We start from the raw sequence: 15,490 nt of genomic DNA, 5'->3' as shown, positions 1-15,490 counted from the left end.
AACAGTGTAATTATAAATATACAGAAATTAATCACAGATGTAATTACATGCAGGTATTTTAAAGTACAATGTAAAAACATGCATGTACACAATAAGTACACTGCACCAAATGATTAATTTAAATGTTAAGTACATAGTAGTTAAGGCCACTTAATATAAAGTGGGACCCTGTTTTTAAGTTACAGAAAGAATAATTAATGGAATCATTAAGGAATGTGAATGATTAAGCTGAATCAGTTGAATCATTGTACATTATTTACGATTTCCAACCCCAGTCTCGAGGGATGGCAAAGGAAGTGGACCCTCAGGGGACTGAGAGACAGAGGCGAAACCAAAAAAAATAAACACATAAAATGAATGTCCTTCTGATTTTTAGTCCCAGTTTTTCTTCTCGTGAGAATCCCAAACTGCAATCGGAGGGAAGCTGAACCCAAACCACCATGTCTGAGAAACTATCACAAACCCCATATGGCGAGTTTGAAAAAAGCTGAGAAAGGAATGAACATGCTCAAAAAAAAAAAAGGGAAAAAAAGCATCTGTGTGTATTAAGAAATGGGCTTCGAACACTTCTTCCAGCACAGCAGGAGTAAAACAACTTATTAGCCATGACTTAAAGGTTACTGGCATCTGGATGAGAACATGCAGATCCTGAGTTGTCTTAATGAACTTTAGCACATGCTCTGTGAGCGAGAAACACCCGAGAATCAGTGTCTCTGCTGAGGATAGAGATGTCTGACCTCTACGGCGACATCTTCAGTCTCTGTGGGCCGCAGCTGCCTGCGCATGGGCTGCTCGTAGTTATCCATACGATAACGGCCCTTCCTGTTGATCGCCTTCGTCTAAAATTATAAAGACAAACAGAGAGATTAAGGGACAATTAAAAGAAATAATTCATCTTTCAAATGCTGTTTTTAATCATCCTTTTAGTTGTCCAGATCACTACAAACTGTCGCTGTTTGGAAAAGATTCTTCTAATATTTGTGCATGCCATATAATTTTTAATCAAAAGGGGCAGTTTGAAGATAAACATGACAGAAAAAAAAGACAGTTTCATGTTTTATCTTTAATAAAACAAGGTACCAACTTGTCAATTTTATTATAATATTCAATCAATAAATAATGCTTTAATGTGATGTGACGGATAAATGTATCACTATAATAAATCATAAATGTAAATATGTAAATATATTGTTAATTACGTAAATAGGTTGTTAAATATATGCACTGATATAATAATAACTATATATTGATATCCATTTTATATTTAATATATTTATAATATTTAATAATTTATTATTTAATATGTGGTGTGACATTGCCAGAAATGTATATAGCTAAAATTGTAAATACATGCACTGAAATAAATTTAATTAAAAAGAAAATACTGTAAATAATTCATTATTAACAAATATATTTTTATATTTTCATTTTATAATATTTTATATTTGTTTAATATTTTAAAATGTAATATATGGTGTGGCACATTGGCAGAAACTTATATTGCTACAATAAAACATATTTCTAAAATTTTAAATATATTGTTCAATATATGCACTGTAATAGAAATATAATAAATGTTTAATTATTATATTTTCTTTTTAAAGCATTTAATAATATTTGTACGTTTTTAATAATTAGTCAATATTTGTAAAAATCCTCAAAATTGCTTGGAATCTTTTCCAATTTCTTAAAGTTCGCGTGAACCGGAAGTTGCTGCCGACTTTATTTCAGTGTAGTGACACATTTCCATCTGAATCGGAATATTGACTAGAGGGCATGGTTTTATGTTTGTGTTCCTCCTCTCTGTCGCTGACTCGTTACAATCTACGGTAACAGTTGGAGGGGTGTGTTTAAGGATATTCTGCCCAAGCTGTCAAACTGACAACATCAGAAAAGGAATGACATTTCAGAGCGGATATAAATGTCCAGATTTTGATTAAAGATTATTTTGATAAAATATATTTTCAGCAGATTAACTTGCACGGATTAATTGTTTACATCAAGACTAGCAATGCGCGCTAGTAAATTAAATCAAGTCAATTTGATTCCATTTGGACTTAAAAAAAATAATTTTATCACACCCCGTATTTCAATTATTATATCATGAGGATGGGGTGGAGTAGAAACGTATAAAAAATAATAAAGCATACAACTCAAAATGTGTTTTCTATGTCAAAACGACTCAAAAAGATGGAGCGGCTCACATTTCTACTTATGTGTTCCAGTGAAAAACAACAGAACATGGGTTTTAAAAAACATGATAGAATTTTGGATCAGCAAACATCACATGACACTCAAAAGCTGCTGTCAGGTCCTAAAACAAGGAACATGAGTTCCCGCTTGCATCTAGCCATGTGATTTTCCCAGCTTAACACTATTTCCTCTCCTGGAACCCCCTTCTTCCTGTCACAGTGTACATTTCCATCCTTAACCCCACTTTCTCGTTCCCTCCCTTTCCTCACCCTTTGCTCCAGCTCTGCTCCTCTCTGGGGATGTGCAGCTTTAGTCCTATCATATATTTGTCCCTCTGTCAGAGAACAGCTGAGGGCCCATGCACTGACTAGAGAGAGAGCTTCTCTTTAACACTTTTATGAGATCTCAGCTATGCTGGCTCAGGAATGACCAGCTCCCATTTCTGCCCCTAAACATGGGATAGTTATCTCTAGAGACATGACCGTGTGGAGTCTCATGTTTGCTGTTATTGGAGGTCATGTAGAGTGTTATGACGTCAAGTTTATGTCAATTAGAATCCCCGAGACACTTCACAGGCACAAATACAAGAGTTTTGATAATATTTCATGCCGCAATTGACTCGAGTTGCTAAATATGTTAAACTGTTAAATTGTGTTATTAAATGTCAAATTCTTTTTTTTAATTGTCTGGCTTGTTGAGGAGAATTTGACTATTACCTTTTTTGATTTTAACATGGCAGAAAATATAATGTGTGGAAAAAATTCCCACAAAAAAAGTTAGCAACCTTCTAAAAAACACTAAGAGCCCTTCTACAGTTTGGCATGGCCATTCAGCCCTTATATCTTCCTCAAAAAATGTACAAATTTGTAAATTAAATTAATGGCCACTTATTATGTTCTCCGTGTTTGGTATTTTTATTTATTTATTTATTTTTCTGAATTTCCAGTGAGATAATATATTTACTGTAATTTGTTAATAATATTAGTAATATTATTAAAGTCCCAGTTAATCAACATATAATATTTCTCCCCTAAAACTGATCCAAGAACATTGCATCCATTTTTAAACTTCATAAAAAGCTGCTCTGACGCCAAATATATTACAGAATGCATTTAAAAAAAACTTGAGATTGAAATGAGATTATCACATGGCATCCCAACTAGTTTAGATGTCCAACATCATCCAAATAATCTATATAATATCAGCAACAGTTCCTCTAAAAGGAGCTCTGCTGAACATTAAGGCTTGGAATAGTATTGAGAAATGTCTTAGGGTGTACTCACACTAGGCACAGTTGCCATGAACCGGGCCCGAGTTCGATTGTCCCCCCTCCCCACTCCCCCTCTGGCCTGCACTCACATATAGGGTTTCAGCATTCGTGCCGGAGCACGCTTACGTCATTATGGTGCGACGGTTTCGGGATAAACAGGAAGAGCGGCGCTCTCTGAACACAATGGAGTCCATCGCTCTGTTTTCTTTGTGGATAATTTTGTGACGTTTGGTCCACAGCCCTCTCACAGCCTGTTGTTAAACAGATGTGTCGCCTTAGTGGCGCGAAAATTTTCACGTAATCGTGCTGCTCGTATGAGGATGTTTGCAAGGTACCAGCTGAAGTGCAGCAAGGACTTTGCAGTTTTTAGTTTTTATGCGTTTTACTCCTCTGCCGTAGACCAAAGCGACCCTTTCCCTACCATGTTTGTTTTGGAGCGTCGCAAAACCGTGACGCAACGCGTCCTTTTCCGTGCTCCAGCACGGTTAGCGCTCACACTGCATGCGAACCGCGCCCGAGTCCAACTGAACCGTGCCCTGGCCCACCTCTTCCAAGCGGGCCAGGGCCGGCTAATCGAGCCACGCCCGGGCACGTTTCGGAGCACTCACACTAGTCAAACGAACCGCGCTTTGGTGGTCAAACGCACTCGGGCACGGTTCAAACTGGCTAGTGTGAGTACACCCTTAAGTTGCAGTCACAGAGTAAATTTGTGGGCATAATAGCAGCTTTCTGTTGGTCAACACAGCAAATTTGAGTAACCAACTTGAACTTTTTGAGAAATCAGCATGGAAACCTTTGACCCTAACGCGAAATTCCCAATTTTGTCAAACCTTGTTAAAATGACTGGATTTTTCCCAAGAAAATTCAATAAGCGACAGTAAATGTGACAACACATTTAAGGTTCAAATTTGTATGTGAGCACTCACATCCTCGTGGTATTTGTATTTGTTGCCGCTCTCAAGAGACACGGGCATTTCTCCGTTTCTCCAGCTGTCATCTCCAATCTCATCACTTAGTAGGAACTCGCTGAGCTTCTGTACACTGCAGACATCAACCAGATGATCAGATCCTTCCAGGAAAGGCAATTTTATGAAGTAATGTTGAATCTGATTGCTTGTATGATTAAACGACATACCTGACAAGGGCCTTGACGGCAAACCTGACAACTGTCGATAGCAGGAATAGTGGAGTGACCAGGATGTGGAATAGAGCCAAAGATGCAAACGCCTTGTCTGGACTGAGCCTGACCTCTTCAATATAGGCATGTGTGACAAAGGTCTACAAGAACAAGAAGAGTACAACGGTCTACATGGTGGATAAAATAGAAGTGATTAAAACTGGCATGATGCATCTCTTACCGCCAACACTGCAGCAATAGGGATGGCGGCATTCAAAAATACTGTGGAGATAAAAAGAGCCAGCAGGTATTATCAAAAAGATGCGAAAACGTAACAAACTATTAGCTATAAGAACCAAACAACCCTGATTCTGAAAGTTTAACAAATGAGAATATTTATTGAGGGCGGAGTAGTTTTAAGGTGGGAGGTGGTTATGTATGTGGGTGGGGCATATGATAGAGGGAGGAGCCTCTCATACTAGACATTGATGTGTAGAGAGCAAAAGTCTTGAGACTGGTGAGCTCTTTTCCTCTGGTTTCTTCTACACGGTCACAGAAGATGTTCTCCCATGCGTAGAGCTTCAGCAGCTTTATTCCCTTTAGGATCTCTGTAGTCTTTTTAAGACGGTCTGTCGAGTAGTCCTGAGAAAATATTTAGAAGTCTCTAACATGAACTTGGTAGTGTGTTGACAGCATGCACGTGCACGAAGGTGTAAGTAAAGCTCACCAGCGTGCTCTTCTGTGTGTCTGCCAACTTGGTAGCGATGAGGTACTGAACCGGGGCCAGCAGCAAAATGACACCGGCCCCAATCAGCGCACTGTTACCCAACAAATAATACAGCAGGATCACTCCCATAATGATCTATGTACAGAAAAAAGTTATGTTTTGCATATGTGCACAACTGATTTAATGTTTTCACAAATGCAGAAGCTATGATATACCTGAACTGGCATGGCCCACAGGTTTGGGCATAAGAAGAGAAACCACATGAGCTGATTGGTTTCTATGGCAACGAGATTGTTGATCTGGCCGAGGGTCATCTCTCCCATGGACATGTTTGACGTGGAGAGACGCAGAATTTTATTGTAGATCATAGCCTTAAGGATGAGAACCAACACATGAATAACAACAACAACAACAACAACAAAAAAAACACTTTAATGCTGACTTTGATTTTAGTTCTTGTATACAGCAGAAAAGACTAGACTAGACTAGAATACAATGCAATATGACATATCAGATAACAGAACAGACTCAATAGAATAGAATAGTATATTTGTCAACACTTTGTGGTAATATTTATATAACATTATGTTATTTTTAATATAATTGAATAATTAACTAATTATTTGTATATTTATTAAAAAATTTAGTTTTAGTAATTTTGTCATTTTTATTACTTTTTGTTGTAATAAATATTTATATTTAGCTTTATTTAATAATAGTTTTAGTCTGTTGATGTTTATACTCTTTTCAGCTTCATTTAAATGAAAACGTTTTGTATGTTTACAATAACACTTACAAACAGAATAGAACAGAACAGAACAGAACAGAATAGAATTGAATAGAATAGAATAGAAGAGAACAGAAGAGAACAGAACAGAACAGAACAAAACAGGTAATAATAGAATAGACCCAAATAGAATAGATTAACAAAAACATAATTGAAATGAACAACAGAATAGAATAGAATAAATAGAATAGAATTCAACAGAAGAGAGTAGAAAGAATAGAATTCAGAATATGGGACATAGTAGAGTAGACGAATAATGGGACAAAATACAGTAGTATGGAATCAAACAGGACAAACCAGAATAGAATAGAATATAATAGAATAGGACAAAGCAGATAAAAACAGAACAGACCAAAATGAAGCAGAATTGAAATAGAATAAAATATAATAAATGGAATAGAATTCATTAGAACAGAGTATAAATTATAAAAATGACAGAATATGGGACAAAGTAGAGTAGAAAGGAATAATTGGACAAAGAACAGTAGTAGAGAATCAAACAGGTCAAAGCAGAATAGAATAGAACAGAATAGAATAAAGCAACTTCACTTTCCTACTAAGAAATTGTCTAATATAATATTTTGTGCCGTACAAAACAACTTGAAGTATGTAGTGCAGACTCTTAAAATATCAATTTGTCTGATAATTCACTTCATGTTTGACTTCCAGTAAACTCTGAAACTTACAAGCAGCGCCCCGCGCAGGTTAATGCCGGTTTCTATTGTGACGTAGTAGGAGGCCTGCAGGAATGTTCGCTGAAGCACAAGTGCCAGGAAGAGCAGAACCGCCAGAACAGACGTATTCTTCAGCAGCTCAGTGGAAGACATGAAGTACACCCCGAAAGTCATGTTCGCTGTCTGACAGGACATTAACAAAGTATGAACAAACTTAATAAAAAAAAAAAACGGCATTTCAGCCCTCATTGAGGTCATCCACAAGCATTCACACACACTTAAATAAAAAGAAGGAGTCACTTAAACAGAGTGTTGCTGGCAGCAATGTGTGTGTAAGAAGGAGTGCAATTTGAGTGGGGAATTTGTTCTGGCTTCATTTTGTCACACACATTTTTACAGTGACCCCAAAATGTATTTTGATTGAAGCCACACTTAAAATAAATGTATTCTATTTTAATATATTTTATTATGTAATGTATTCCTATGATGACAAAGCTGAATTTTCAGCAGCTGTTACTCCAGTCTCCAGTCCTGCAAGTTCACAATAATCTTGAAAGTTCACACATCCTGGGTTTTCCACAAAGAATCCATCCTTATCTAAACCTTCAAGCACACGTGACATCATGTTCATCTTAGCAGGGAAAACACACTGTGGGAAATCTAATAAATGCTGTCATCACAAGGCAATGACACACAGTCCTCTCATTAATAGCACTGATGGTGGCTCTGTGACATCACACAGGACGTGATAAATAGCAAGGCAAGATCAGATATCAGACTATAGATCATTCTCTACAATATACTGTCACGTTGCACCCAGGAAAAATAAATATAGTGTAATTAGCAGCATAACCAGCAGACCATGTATCTGCAGCAAATCATTTAACTGACAGCTATTTGATCAACATCCAACCTAAATTATTTAATAAGGCACATTATGAATGGGTTCCAAAGTAAGAGAGATCATATCAAAGTGCTGTGCGACAGTGACTGGATTATGATATATTTCCAACACATAAGTTGTGTAGTTTCCTTTATCCCTCCATTTCCCTGTTTTACTGTCTCTCTGATATGTGTTTGGGATTGACAGTTGTTGGTATCCTTGAATTGACCTATTGACCAAAATCATGCCGGTTTATCCTAAAGATTTTTTTTTTCATTTGTATTTCTGTCTTGTTTTCTAGTACTATACATTGATAAATCAAGATGCATATACAGTAATTGAAGGCGAAATGACTTGTTTTTTTGTAAATTCTTTCTTAAAACAGAACCAAATATTACACAAAAACTCACTTTTTTAAAATGAAGCAAGACTCAGGGGCAGATTTACTAACAGCTTACGTCAGTGCAAACCGTCTTTTGGCGTTAAAATAGTACTGTCAGGTCAGGTACGTTATTTTTCACCTGACCTTATTGAATATGAATTTGTAAGAGTTTTCATTGGCGGCACACACAAGACAACCATATTGAACACTCTAAAATGAGATGAAACACTCACCTTGTTTGTCCTGTCAATATCATTTGAATTATGCAGGTTTTCCACAATCCCAGAGATGCAAAGTGGCCCAGCAAAGCCCAGCAAGTCCGCCATGTACCGGAAAGTGCTGCTGAGAAGTATTGACCCTCCAAATGCCCGGTACATGGACTTCCATATGGACGGGGATTTCTCTGGGTCCTCTGTTTTCTGCTGTCAGAATTATACAAGCAAAGAGACTCTGGTCAACTGACACTCCTCATTATTACAATATATTCATCAAATACGAAAATGTTGTTCCTTTATAAAATAACATTTGTTCTTGAACCTGTGATCTTCTGCACATACCCTCTGTTCCTCATAGGAGTCTTTCAGACGCATATAGTTAGTCAAGGCCCTCATCGCGATTGGCAGTTTGCCAATCTTCTTCAGCTCAATGGGTCTCTTGTGGGCTCCAATGATGAGCGGGTTCATCCACCAATATGTTGCCTTGGAGAGGAGGTTGACAAAGGGCTGGAGAAATCGCACGCCCAAGTCCTGTAAGTCTTCTGGGGGCTTGACCCTCTGAGGGTTCGCAAAGAACACATACTTCTGCAGGTAAGAGAAAAATAAAAGATTCAGGTCATATGATTTGTTAGTAGTATGTAATTACCCTACTGAACAAACTAGTATGTTGTGATTTGGATGTTGGATTTCGATTTTGTGTTCACTTTAACTACTTAAACAGCCTAACTACCTTGGTCAACCAGAAATAATATTGGTCACCCAGTTTTGATGGTGAAAATCATGGCTATATGTCTATCAGCTAATCCAGCCTAAACCTAAACCTAAACCCGGCCAGTTCAAACTCACCCTGACTCTGATAACGTTGATCTCGACAGCCATGAGCAAGCCGTACAGCACCACTAGCACAGCTGTGATACAGAAACGGAGCTCGTTCACCCCCAACTTCGCCTCTGCAAACTTCCATAACTTTATCATCTTGGTGAAGAAAGCCAGAATCCAATAAATAAATAAAGCTGTGAAAGAATATTTCTGAGGTTAGTTCTCTTTCTCATACAGAACTACAAAGACAGAAACTGACTAAAATATGAATCAACCTTTACATGTTGCCAAGCAACACCCAGACTGAAAGTGTTTTATTTAAATTAGAGGACCGACACTAACTGTTATATAATGTAGGAGATGAAACGGCAACACTCAAAGTACATTTTATTATTAACAGCCAGCTTCACATTTGCATAATGAAATGGACATTGATTTACCCAGCAGCAGTTTGGGGAAATTGGCGGTTTCTATATTGTGATAATAGACGACTGATGTTGTGGCCGCTATGAAGCCCATCAGCGCTGGCATGAAGAGGTGCAAGTGATAGGACCCCATCCGTCTACAATGATCCATTCAAACACAAAGACATAAACATAAATGCATAACGGTCATAAACACTCTGATATTTTTGAATGTGTGTTGAAACCAACGTATTGGAGACGATTCCCTCGGCGATCTCGCACACATGCACAAACAGCAGTGTGAAGGTAAGGATCCAGCGCAGGTTGTGGCCAGGAAAGTGCAGCCAGGTGTTATGATGGATCTGTACCTTTGAGCTCTGGCTACCCCAGCCTGGACACCAACACACACACACACACACGTGTAATTATATTATCCCCTTGTGTGTCTAATATAATACAGTTAACATTTACTTTGTTAATCACCATCCTGTATCTGTCCCCGCCTGTCTCAATTTGTCATTGTTTTCTTTTCTTTGGCTAAAAGAGTAGTAATTCTGATATGGGAAAAATGTTTTCATTATGAGACTGAATGAGGGATGGCACTGACACCATTGTGGCGCCAGAGAAAATGATTTTTCGAGAAGCATGACTAAAGGCTCTTTGGGGAGCCAATACAGATAATGAATTGGCCCATTTAGTTCTGATAATGTCTAAGCCCCTTAGCTTTTGAAGGCATGATGTATGCCATAAACCATTTAAGAACTGGCTTCCTTGAATATTGGCTACAAGTCACAGAAATAGGAATTGGAATGACAAGAACTAGAATTTACTGAGCTTTAATCCAGAGAAATTCACATATCATACAACAGGCATTCAATTTAAGGGTTCCACTTTGTAAGTTTTATCTTGTGTGGCTCCAAATAAATACATTTATTAATTATTAATATCAGATAAATTAAAATTAAAACAAGAATTGTCAATATATAATATGAATTATGAAAAATTACAGTTGTCATTCCATTTTTATTCTACTTCCTTATATTTAAATTATAATTAATAATTAGAATGGTATGCTTTTCTAGGTAAAAAATAATAAAATGAAATAAAAAACATAAAATAACATAATTAAATGTATCATATCATCAAATAAAATAAAACACTAGGATTCTTAAAAGTAGTGCTGTTAAACGATTAATCGCGATTAATCACATACAAAATAAAAGTTTTTCTATTCATATAATTTATATTATATATAAATACATGTCTATATTTGTATTCATATCATTTATATTATATATAAATACATTTAATAGATAAATGTAACTTATTCTTCTGAAATATATACATGGATGTGTGTGTATTTATATATACATAATAAATAAACACAGTACACATACATATATTATGTAAACTAAATATTTTATTTTGTATGCGATTAATCGCGATTAATCGTTTCACAGTACTAATTAAAAGGCAATCTGTATTAAATTCTGAATTTTAGATATTTCAATTCTGAAGGGAAAAAAGACAATGGCATTCATACCAATGAAGAGGATTGGAAAGGTGATGAAGAGAAGAAATACATGAGGGACGAGGTTGAGGGCGTCCACGAAGCAGCCATTGTCCAGGACTCCATTGTCCACACTGTAGGCATTACCTCTGTCGTTCCCACAGAAAGACAAGGCCATGTCACCTGACTGGGCTAAAGAAAATGCATGTATGTTAGATTTGAATATATAGAATTCATTACAGATAACTGTAATCTTAAAAAAATATGTATTTAATGGAAAATCAAGTGTTCATTTAGACTTTCAGTCTGCAGTATGCCAGCTTTGAGCCCAAGTGAAAGCAGTATTCCTGTATTCATTATTGACTATGAGATCCGACAAAGTGTTTGTCTGACATTGATTCTCTGCTGACAATCAGTGTAAGAGCAAGATTAACAAACCCTCTCTAGGGACACTGCCTGTACCTCTCAGCCAATTCATTTACCAACTAAGTTTAATTTCTCATACAGGATAGCTGCATTATACAACATCACAACAGACAGTAATGTTTGCTTGGGCAGAATAATCTCTGCTAGATTGAAGCTTGCATGCTGTGGATCCTATAATAATATGAAAATGATTATTAAAATCACTATTAAAATATAATGTATATATATATATATATATATATATATATATATATATATATATATATATATATTTGACAAATATTTAAATTACATGAACATATTTGTATTATGGTTGTGGATATTATTATGGTAATATGTTGAATTATTTTTCATTTTTATATTTTCTGGTTTCATTTTAATTTTAGTTAAAGTTTTAGCAATTTTGTCATGTTTTGGGGATTTGTATGTTTGTTTGTTTTTTCAAAATGTGTCTACACATGTGTCTACACAGTTATTTAATTTAATTAATTAGTATTTCAGTTTTAGTTTGTTATTTTAGCACATCAAGATAAACTAAATGAAAATGAGAGATGTTGCTTTAGCAACTAGCTGAAATAAAATACATTTTATATGTATTTTATTGCATTTCAAGTAATACAATTTGTTTGATGGATTTAGTTTTAGTTAACTGTAATAGTCCTGGTCATATCATCATGATATCACATAAAATATCGACTATATTGGCAAAAAAAAAAAGGTTTTGCATTTACGTTTATGTATTTTGCAAAAACTTGCAAAAACCTATGAAAAGTAAAGAAAACTTTTTAGTTAGAAATGCTAAAATTAACATCTTATATTGCTGTGAAAGCCTATTAAATATTGAATCATTTATTCCGCAACGAAAGTGTCCGATAAAATAATATATAAATAATAACAACGTGTGGCTGGTCACATGATCACAACATGTGGGCCCTCATGAGGCGACTCTCCATGTTAAACAAAACAGCTTATATTAGGCTACTGATATGACTGTCTTTATGTCATAATTTATTAAATGTACAGTACTTCATGCAAATTTAAGACACTGCAGGACTTAAAAATCATGAATGGTCTTATTAATATTATTCACAGAAAATGTGCTATAGAAACCAAAGAATGCATTGCTGTGTCTTGGTTGATGTGTAATGAATTACAAAGTAGAGCCCATGACAAAAGCATTAAATAGACTACAGTACAATAGTCTACTCATTCATACTCAATACTATTGTGTAAAACTGCTGTTCATGTTTATTATTATAGGATGCCACCCACTCTGACAGCTATACAAATCCCTCCACATGCTCACTGACAGCCAGAAGTTGTCTCTCCTCTACTTATGAGTTTTGAATAGCATGGATAGTTAATATAATAGTTAAACCCACAGTGACAATCATATAAAATTATTAAATAAGAACTTACCAAAATAATTGCTCTGCTTTAGTAGCTTTTCATACCCGTTGCTGGTGTTAGAGAGAGTGATTCACAGAGAATATTATTTTTAGCTGCAGTGTATCAGATGCTCATGGTCTCTCTCTCTCTCTCTAGCTCTTGGATCGTATTTCCAAACTTGAACAGGAATGTTGGCATGAATGTACGGACCCTCCTGAGAAAATAGAGATCGACTGTGACACTGTGGCTGTGTCTCATAATCTTGTGAGCTGCCTGCCTACACAGCATTTTTGGCCATCATGGGTGTGTGTGATGCCCAAACAAGCAGTCTACTGTAGGTAAAGAAACTAGCAAACACAGAGTTGGGATAGCAATGTTTCAATTAGAAACTGACCGAAAAGTTAAGAAAATGTATGCTACATAAATGATAAAAAAGATTTTAATTAGATTTTAATAATTTAAATATATATCTTTAAATGTTCAATATTTATGTTCAATATTCATAAAGCAATTTATTTTAAATATCAGTAATGTAAATTATATTTAACAGAATTAAATTCTTGTTTTTTTTTTTACATTTTAAATAAATAATAATAAATATTATTTATTTAGTACCATTCTGCATAATTTCTGGAAAAAATATTCTAAAATTATTAAATGAGTTCAACATAATGTTCATAAACAGTTTATGAGCACATTCTGTCAAAGTGCACCCTTTGCTCATCCAGTTTCCGGCAAAGGTACCATTGACCATTTCTGTTTTCCCAGCATGCACTGAGGCATGAACGATTATGGCAGCATTTTTTACTAGTTTGCCATTTTAATTATATTTTTTTTTTCTTAATTTTCTCACCACGTTTTGTACATTATTGTCTTGTGGGTGTTATTATGTGTTATTTGCTCTATTAAAATCATTTGTTAGTTGATTGTTACCCTTGTCATGTTAAGTACATGAGATTTTTAAATATGCTTGGTACTTTTGCTTTATTTATTTATTTATTTATTTATTATTATTGTTGTTGTTGTTGTTTTGCCATAGAAGAGTGTTTGTTTAAACATGCATTTGCTCTCCATTAATTTTTTTTAAAATAGATACTTAAATAATGATGAACAGTCAAAACTTAAACAATAGGAAATATTACCATAAATCTTTTTAAGATTATAGGCTATAGTCACTTAATCTAAAGGTATTTGTTACAGTTAAAAAATTGTACAACTAAAAAAGCGATTTTAATGAGCTTTCTTGATGTTATAAACATCAAGTTTATATGTTATTATCGAATTTAATTTTGCTTACAATTTGTTTTATCGATGTTACTCGTAAATACTGTATTTACAGTCAACTGTAATCGGTACACCTAGTCACATGGTTGTTGCTTCTGTAAAACAATCTTACCTGACATAGAAAAACAATGAAACCTCGATAGTTTTCATAATTTATAAGTGACGTATCTCTACATGAGCACATTTAACCATGTAATATTCACCTTACATTAAAACCGCGCGTACAATTGAATTGAATAAAAAGGCACTATAATATCAGCACGGAAACATAAACAGGCCATAGTAAATAAGATAAGGCAGTGAACGTCATTCAGAATCAACCTTTGGGATTTGATTGAATTAATTTAAGATGTAATGCGCCAAGACTGCGGACACACTCACCTAGATGTCTCCGGTTGTAGGTTTTGTCGATACTTGCAGTAAATACGCTACCACATCAGCGGTTAGACAGTGAACGCGATGGTGTTGTATCTCATTGTCCTTGTGGTATTGAAGAAAGCGCGCATCACTGCTTCAGCGTAGCGTTGCTATGGCGTCAGATATAAAGGAGGGATGCCCGTGCACGAGCGTGGCTGCTCCTGATGTAGGTCACATCAAGAATAACTGGATCAGACCTGAAGATTCACTGACAGGTGCATAATATAACTCACTAAAATAAAGAGGATTTACTACGCCGCATAAAGAACTGGAAGTCATGCGGGGGGGGGGGGTTCGCATGTGGGCTATAGGCATTTTAAATCTCTCTCTCTCTCTCTCTATCTCTCTCTCTCTCTCTGTCTATCATTCTGTCTGTCTGTCTGTTCTATGTGTCAGTCTGTCTATTCATATTTATTTTAAACATCCATCATAAATCAAATAGCAACCTTGACTGATGCTTCTACTGTCCCATCAATAAGGCTAAAGAGGCTCATTATAAATACCCAAACAAATGGTGTGTTCATTAAAAAAATAATTAAAAAAATAAAAGGAAAGGAACAGACATGCAAAGTAGCACATATGTTACCAATGTCATCCACACAGATGTACAAACACATTTGTTGGTAATTACAAGATTGATCACAATAGTTGTTTTAATCTGTTTTAAATCTTTGTTTTGTAAGTGTTTAGCAATGCAAAATCTAAATCTTGGGCAATAGGGAAACCCTGTTTGGTATGTGCAAAATGTCAGTGTTCTTCAGAGCCACCTATTGACTGATGCTGGGTCTTCATGGGAAGCAGGACTTTCACTCCAAAGGGACGGAGCTCAAAGGTCACAGATGGGTTGGAGGCTGAAGCGTGGTGAGAACTGCTGCAGGGAGTGTGTGTGTATGTGTGTGTTTGTGACTGTAGGAAGTAAGGGTGTGTGCGAGGTTGAGGATGCGCTTGGGTTGAATGGGGATTATGGGAGTGTATTTGTCTGTGTGTGAGTGT

The 15,490-nt window shown here is 35.7% G+C and overlaps 1 pseudogene; it reads right to left on the bottom strand.

The window, feature by feature from the left end:
- Positions 1 to 14,760, bottom strand: part of LOC113056924 (ATP-binding cassette sub-family C member 9-like) — a 32,330-nt pseudogene extending 17,570 nt beyond the window's left edge.
- Positions 14,761 to 15,490: the final 730 nt, after the last annotated feature.

This window comes from Carassius auratus, chromosome 4 (assembly GCF_003368295.1).
Source record: "Carassius auratus strain Wakin chromosome 4, ASM336829v1, whole genome shotgun sequence".
NCBI classification, from domain to species: Eukaryota; Metazoa; Chordata; class Actinopteri; order Cypriniformes; family Cyprinidae; genus Carassius; species Carassius auratus.
Note: the sequence above shows the minus strand (reverse complement) of the source record. Positions and strands in the feature narration are given on the sequence as shown.